Raw genomic sequence first — 8,776 nt, 5'->3', positions numbered from 1 at the left:
TATTTTAAAAAGAAAAAAACTGGTTAATATCCGTTTGACCTATGGCAGCGCCATCTAGGGGGCCAACCATAGCGCCATCTGGTTTCCCCCTTCAAGCTAGACAAGTTTCGTTCTTTGTAGTTTTTTCGTTTGATGCTTATTTCGTGAGATATTTGGCCCGGTCACTGTCAATGGACCACCCTGTAGATTTGGAAGTCCTCAAACCAATGTCTGTAGAACTTGTGAATTACTAGCTACAAAGATAAAAAGTTCACAGCTGAACGACAGTGGAAAGTGAACTGCTGTCACTGAATAGGTCACTCTTATTCGTCAGGCTCAAATATTTTATAACAAACAGAAAAATAGTAACCCCTTGTTCTAATGACTCAAAGGTTGGATCACTTCTGTTGGGTAAAGCTCGTTTCACAATTCCCGCATACTTGACGTTATTCTGACGTCACGTGCAATATCGACGACCGCATGACCAGCTATTGACCTTGTGACAAGAAAGAATATGAATGTTATTGCTCTTCGATTCACTCGTAGCAATTTAAGCTGTTCTCTCATGTTCTTGCCCAACCACACACTTGGAAGTCGCCTCATATTCGGAAATAAACAGCGAAATATTTGTGATAAGGAAGAATTTGAACGTTTAAGCTCGCTTAATCTCACACTCGGACATTGCTAAATATTAATTCCATCCTTCGTTCTCAAACCAAATAAAATTTAAGTAACATCGAATATTGCAGAAGATAGTTGTATTACATTCATAAAGAAGTCTCAGAACGTGTTAGCAACCCTAATATGAAAAAATATATATGTTTGCATGTCAGACCCACAACTTTGACGCTAGATACCATGCAGTTATCCATTAGGCTAGCACTTTTTGTTAATCATGTGAAGTTAGTCTCCTGTCTTGGTTATCATATTCCTTCTTGAAGACTTATATCGTCAGTGGGTTATTAAGTGACATTTAATGATAATGGTGACGTGTTTGTCATAAATTTTCAATCCATCGTTACCTTCAAGCAGCATACTGCAAATTGTAAATCAAGTATGTTTCGTTTTTAATTTGTAAACTGTTGATAATAATTCAGTCCAGAGAGAGCACTCTTATGTGAAGGCATTAACCGTCGATAAGTCATTATGTGACGTTTTATTACAGCAATAATTATAATAAACCGTTCCAACAACTACATGTTTTTTCTAAATTTCCAGTACGTGCGCATCATGTCTAGTGAAACGCCCATTTCACCTTTTCAGTTATGCATGCGGAAGACAAGACCGCAACATCACTTAAGTGTACTTTCTCCTTACATTGGTTGCCAGTGGATGATTTACAATGATTCATCAGTAATTCTCATTGCGAGAGCACTCCTCTCTGGAATGTGATGGCAATTTTGGGACGACTGGACATAAAAGTAACTTACACATCATAATAATACCGGTACATTCATTTGATTCAATCCCCAAGGAAGACAAGACTCAATGTTACTCAGATCTCTGCTAAAAGTACCTTGGATTTCGAGAACTGATTGCCAAAGTTCTTCAAAAAACCAGAAAAGTTTCTGGAAAATCCTCATTTTGAAATATAGGCAGTTAGATTACTCTTTACTTGCAATTCATTTTATTGATGGTGTGGTGAAGAACACTTTTTTGCTGCAAAAGAAAAACTCAGGTGTGCCGCACTTTGCAGAACAATTACTGTACAAGGGAAGAATATCCAGTTTACAGGGTGTTTCAAAAATGACCGGTATATTTGAAACGGCAATAAAAACTAAACGAGCAGCGATAGAAATACACCGTTTGTTGCAATATGCTTGGGACAACAGTACATTTACAGGCGGACAAACTTTCGAAATTACAGTAGTTACAATTTTCAACAACAGATGGCGCTGCAAGTGATGTGAAAGATATAGAAGACAACGCAGTCTGTGGGTGCGCCATTCTGTACGTCGTCTTTCTGCTGTAAGCGTGTGCTGTTCACAACGTGCAAGTGTGCTGTAGACAACATGGTTTATTCCTTAGAACAGAGGATTTTTCTGGTGTTGGAATTCCACCGCCTAGAACACAGTGTTGTTGCAACAAGACGAAGTTTTCAACGGAGGTTTAAAGTAACCTAAGGACCGAAAAGCGATACAATAAAGGATCTGTTTGAAAAATTTCAACGGACTGGGAACGTGACGGATGAACGTGCTGGAAAGGTAGGGCGACCGCGTACGGCAACCACAGAGGGCAACGCGCAGCTAGTGCAGCAGGTGATCCAACAACGGCCTCGAGTTTCCATTCGCCGTGTTGCAGCTGTGGTCCAAATGACACCAACATCCACGTATCGTCTCATGCGCCAGAGTTTACACCTCTATCCATACAAAATTCAAACGCGGCAACCCCTCAGCGCCGCTACCATTGCTGCACGAGAGACATTCGCTAACGATATAGTGCACAGGATTGATGACGGCGATATGCATGTGGGCAGCATTTGGTTTACTGACGAAGCTTATTTTTACCTGGACGGCTTCGTCAATAAACAGAACTGGCGCATAGGGGGAACCGAAAAGCCCCATGTTGCAGTCCCATCGTCCCTGCATCCTCAAAAAGTACTGGTCTGGGCCGCCATTTCTTCCAAAGGAATCATTGGCCCATTTTTCAGATCCGAAACGATTACTGCATCACGCTATCTGGACATTCTTCGTGAATTTGTGGCGGTACAAACTGCCTTAGACGACACTGCGAACACCTCGTGGTTTATGCAAGATGGTGCCCGGCCACATCGCACGGCCGACGTCTTTAATTTCCTGAATGAATATTTCGATGATCGTGTGATTACTTTGGGCTATCCGAAACATACAGGAGGCGGCGTGGATTGGCCTCCCTATTCGCCAGACATGAACCCCTGTGACTTCTTTCTGTGGGGACACTTGAAAGACCAGGTGTACTGCCAGAATCCAGAAACAATTGAACAGCTGAAGCAGTACATCTCATCTGCATGTGAAGCCATTCCGCCAGACACGTTGTCAAAGGTTTCGGGTAATTTCATTCAGAGACTACGCCATATTATTGCTACGCATGGTGGATATGTGGAAAATATCGTACTATAGAGTTTCCCAGACCGCAGCGCCATCTGTTGTTGAAAATGGTAACTACTGTAATTTCGAAATTTTGTCTGCCTGAAAATGTACTGTTGTCCCAAGCATATTGCAACAAATGGTGTATTTCTATCGCTGCTCGTTTAGTTTTTATTGCCGTTTCAAATATACCGGTCATTTTTGAAACACCCTGTATATGCAAGATGGTTCTACATTCCATATGAGTGCAGACCATTTTATGAGGCGGTGCTAATGAGATCAACAACAGATACTGCAGGGAATGGTGAAAGTGGATGACAGTAATTATTTTTCAGAGTAAATTTAAGAGATAATGGTTCCAAAACCTGTGACTAGTGTAGATATTTCCTGTATATGTTTTACCAGTATTATGAATGTTTTGTGAAAATATGATTATTTGTAGTGTTATTATAAGAAGTTTTACCAATATCTTAATCAGTTTGGCGATGGGAACAAATCCTTGATGTTTAATATCGTGATGCGACCTTCTGAATGGTCAAATTAATCTTCCCAAAGTACTGAGGTAGGAAGTTAATGTAAAGAATCTCATATAATTGCTTGGTTACGGCAAAGTTAAAAATAAGAATAGGGGAATCTTTTTCGTATTTCCACACAGAATGAGGTTTTGGATTCGTTCACTTTCTCAAACAATGATCAATTTATGTTCTTATTTATAAACAATGCAGTTTTCTCTGTCCTTTTATTATATTTTTCATTTTGAGCATATGACCTTCCCTGTCGAAGAACATTCAATGGAAATAATACCCAGCTCATCATGAGACATTTCCAGCGTGTCATGAAAACGAAATAAAATAATAAAATAAAGTTTAAGATGGCTCAAAAGCATGAAAACCATCACTATACATGAATAAGTTCGGGTAAATAGGTTAACTTCAGATGATAGCAGACGATGGCACCGTTCTCTACACCAACATCAACAGCAAAGTCTCTTCCTGAGAAACCTTGGCAGAGACATTCTGTTGATTGCCTTTGTGTTCCATCAAGTATGAATCAACCTTTCATAGTAAAGGTTGCATTTCTAGTAGATTCCTACTAACTATGCCAATATTTAATACTAAAGTCAGCTATCCACGAACCATGGCCATTGCTAAGATGATGCAGCTTGCATACTTCAGTTACAGAGATAGCTGATCCACAGGTGCAACCACAATGCAGGGGTATCTGCAGAGGAACCAAAATAATCCATGGTTCCTGAAGATTGGCATTCAGTAGTTGCAAGGGCAACAGTTTCGCTGATTGAATGATTTGGCCTTATAACAATAACCAACATTGCTTTGCTCCACTGGCACTGAGGGGAAACAACATCTGTTATTTTTTCCAGATGACATACAGCACTACTGTATGACTTAATGATGATCCATTCCTCTAGGGCGTGATATTCCCCCACTCAGATCTCCAATGGAGACTACTCAGGAGGATGCTGTCATCAGGAAAATCCTAACTGGCATTCTATAGGTTGGAGTGTGGAATTTTAGATCTCTTAATGGGTAGGTAAGTCAATGGATTTAAAAAGAGAAATGGATAGACTGAAGTTAGATTTAATGGTTATTGGTGAAGTGCAGTAGTGGGAAGAACAGGACTTCTGGGCAGGTCAGTACAAGATTATCAACCCAAAATCATTTTAGGGTAATGCAGGAGGACGCCTAATAATGAATAGGAAATTAGGAATCTGGGTAAGCTACTATGAGCAGCGTGAGGAAGAAACGGACGCTTTATGTCGAAACTGGGGATTCCATGAAAGACGTTATGAGCAGTATTTGTTGGAGCTGATTCCGCTCGCACATCGTAAAAACCAAGTTGCAAATGTCGGCCAAAACACCAGAGAAAATGCGTCTGACGACTCCTTGGTGAGACTGCTGTTTTAAGGGAAACAAACCGCAGAACAATGTTATAGAAAGAGAAGAAGATGTAGATGAAAATGTGAGGGAAGATGTGTTATTGTGAAAAGAATTTGACAGAGCACTGAAAGACCTAACTAGAAACAAGGCGTCTGTAACAGATGACCTTCCCACAGAATTATGGAGATCCTCGGGAGAGCCAACGGCCTTACCACAATGGTAACACGAGTTACTTTTAGATCACCGAAGTTAAGTGCTGTCTAGCTTGGCTGAGTGCACCCCGCTTGTCAACAGCGTTCGGCAGAGCCAAATGGTCACCATCCATGTGCTAGGTGAGCTCGACAGCATTGAACTACAGTTGTGTCCATCTTGATTCTGCTCAGATGCAGCTATGCTCGTTTTTCATCAGACAGTATACCTTGTTCGTCTCCAGTACCTGCTATTAATTCATACTGCTTTTAGACTTGGCATTTCCAGATTCAGAATGGTTCAAATGGCTCTGAGCACTATGGGACTTAACATCTGAGGTCATCAGTCCCCTAGACTTAGAACTACTTAAACCTAACTAACCTAAGGATATCATACACATCCTTGACTGAGGCAGGATTCGAACCTGCGACCGTAGCAGCAGCGCCGTTCCAGACTGCTAGATGCAACAGAATTCTTGAGTAGTAGTAGCACTCCGTCTTGAGACCACAAGTGGCCCATCGCGATCATCCGACCGCCGTGTCATCCTCAGTTGAGGATGCGGATAGGAGGGGCGTGTGGTCAGCACACCGCTCTCCCGGTTTTCTTTGACTGGAGCCACTACTGTTCGGTCGAGTAGCTCCTCATTTGGCATCACGAGGCTGAGTGCACCCCGAAAAATGGCAACAGCGCATGGCGGCTGGATGGTCACCCATCCAAGTGCCTGCCACGCCCAACAGCGCTTAACTCTGGTGATCTCACGGGAACCGGTGTATCCAATGTGGCAAGGCCGTTGCCAGTGAGCCTATATTCTGTTTGGCACATAGTAGTATATTTTTGTACAAATGCTTGTGTTCTTCAGCCATATCTCAACATATTTTTTTCCTTCAGCACTCACGAAAAGTTTTGATCCATTGCCAAAATGTACACTTCTTCTCTTTTTCCTGAAAATGTTATTAGTTTTCTGCAAAAGACCTTTCCTAACTGGAACAACTTTACAGCTTAAAAATACTGTGATAAAGCGTTTTTTATGCCAGAGAAAGGCCAATCTTCTTCTTCTTTCATTGGCACTACATCCTGGGATGGTACTTGGCCTCCTCTATAATTTTCTACCGTTCCTCTCTGGACTTCGCCAGTTACAGCAACCGACTCTGGCAGCGTCCTCTCCAGCCTCGTCACTCCATCTCAACCTAGGACGTCCTCTTGCTCTGCATCCTCCAGATTCACTGCTGCAGGCTTTCCTTGCGGGATCTGTCTCAACGAGTCAAATTACATGTCCAGCCCATCTCAGTCTATACAGCTTTATGAACTTTACCACATCATCCTCCTTATAGCAGTCATAAAGTTCGTCATTTCTTCGCCTTCTCCAGGTCCCGTTTTCATATACAGGTCCAAAAATCCTACTCAATATACTTCTTTCATGTGATCTCAGTTTGTTTGCACCCTGATTCGTAATTGTCCATGTTTGTAAGCCACAAGTAAGTAGTGGGCGTATCAGCGTTTTGTGAAGTCGGCACTTAGTCCCTCGTGATAGAAGCTTGGATTTGAAATGTCGCTACATTCCAAAGTAGCATCGGTTTGAAGCACTTGTGAGAGCCATAATTTCAGGAAAGGTGGTGCCATTTGCTTCTGTCTATGATAGGTGAAACACTCGCTCAAATGTCGTTCCATCAAGGGTTATTGTGGGCTGTAAGAGTTTGTTACTGCCATTACACGTATTTTTTGTCTTTCCTTCGTTAATTCTCAGGCCCATCTTCTCTGCACTCTAAAGCTTAAAATGCACTTTGTAGATCTCTAAGTGTTCTGCTCATTAAATCCAAGTCACCTGCATATCCCAGTAACTGTACAGACTTACAGTACAAGTGGATAGTACCTCTTGTCTGAATACCCGATTCGTGTACCACTTTTTCATGTGCCAGGTTGAAAAGTAGGCAGGACAGCCCATCTCCTTGCTTAGCCCAGTTCGAGTGGGAAACTGAGGTGATAGACTTAGCCTTGACTGCACTCGCATGGTACACTGGAGATTAGGATGTCTTCTATGAAACGCACCAATTTTCCAGGCACTCGAAATTCCCGCATTGCTTCATAAAGTTTGGCCCGGTTTATTGTGTCATATGCAGATTTAAAGTCAATGAAAAGATGGTGCACGCCAACATTGAATTCACTGGTCTTTTCTACAATTTGTCAGAGAGTAAATACCTGGTTTACAGTTGACTTTCCTGGTCTGTACCTGCAGTGATAGCTTCCAATAATATCGTCTGCTATAGGTGAAAGTCTACTAAACATGTGTAAGTAGGCTGTTCGTGTTTCCTTTATGTAAGTAGGCTGTTTATATTTTCTTATTGGCAACGTTACGTAGCGCTCTGTATGAAAATCACTGGCTGTGCTGTGTGCAGTCTGTGGCTAGTTTGCATTGTTGTCTGCCATTGTAGTGTTGGGCAGCGGCAGCTGGATGTGAACAGCGCGTAGCATTGCGCAGTTGGAGGTGAGCCGCCAGCAGTGGTGGGTGTGGGGAGAGAGATGGCGGAGTTTTGTAATTTGTCATGAACTGCTATATATATTATGACTATTAAGGTAAATACATTGTTTGTTCTCTATTAAAATCTTTCATTTGCTAACTATGCCTATCAGTAGTTAGTGCCTTCCGTAGCTTGAATCTATTATTTAGCTGGCAGTAGTGGCGCTCGCTGTATTGCAGTAGTTCGAGTAATGAAGATTTTTGTGAGGTAAGTGATTTCTGAAAGGTATAGTTTAATGTTACTCAGGGCCATTCTTTTGCAGGGATCTTTGATAGTCAGATTGCGTTGCGCTAAAAACATTGTGTGTCAGTTTAAGCACAGTCTTGTATAAATTGTTCTAAGGGGACATTTCACATGATATTTGATAGTACTTTATATATAATATTTAAAAGTGTTGTGCCTCTGTAGTTGCTGCATTCAAATAGATCTCCTTTCTCATGCACCAGACACACTATCCCTACATTCCATTCTTCTGGCTACTCTTCCTTTTCCCAGATGAGGCACACAATCTTGTAGATCCTACGATTTAGCTCAACTCCTCTAGCTTTTAATAGTTCAGATGTTACATGTCAGTCTCTGGTGCATTATTGTTCTTTGGTTGGGCAATTGCTTTGTTCACTTCTCCTTGGGAAGGGGGAGGTACTATGGCATCATCTTTTGGAGCGACTGGGATACCTTCAATAGGGGACTCTGAAGCATCCAACAGTTCACTGGAATACTCTACCCAGCTCTCCAATACCTCTTGATCATCGGTTAGTAGTTCCCCCTTTTTACCTTTACACAGGTTGATGCGTGGCTTAAATGGTCTTCTTTCACTATTAATTTTCTGATAAAATTTTCTAACATCATTTGTTTTTCCAGTTGTCTCCAGTTCTTCAATCTGATTTCTTTCACATTCCCTTTTGTTTCTCCGATGCAATTTCTTCTCTTCTTTCCTTTTGCCTTGATAATTTCTTACAGCTAAACGAATATACGATTTCTTAAGCATTTTCCTGTACGCCAGATTTTTTTCCTGACTTATATCTTACAATCTTCATCAAACCAGGAAGTCCTTGGTTGTTTTCCTTCTTTCCCTAGAACTTCTTCTGCTGCCTTAATGACTGCAACCCTGCAAGCGTTCCAATCCTGA

This window comes from Schistocerca cancellata, chromosome 5 (assembly GCF_023864275.1).
Source record: "Schistocerca cancellata isolate TAMUIC-IGC-003103 chromosome 5, iqSchCanc2.1, whole genome shotgun sequence".
NCBI classification, from domain to species: Eukaryota; Metazoa; Arthropoda; class Insecta; order Orthoptera; family Acrididae; genus Schistocerca; species Schistocerca cancellata.
Note: the sequence above shows the minus strand (reverse complement) of the source record.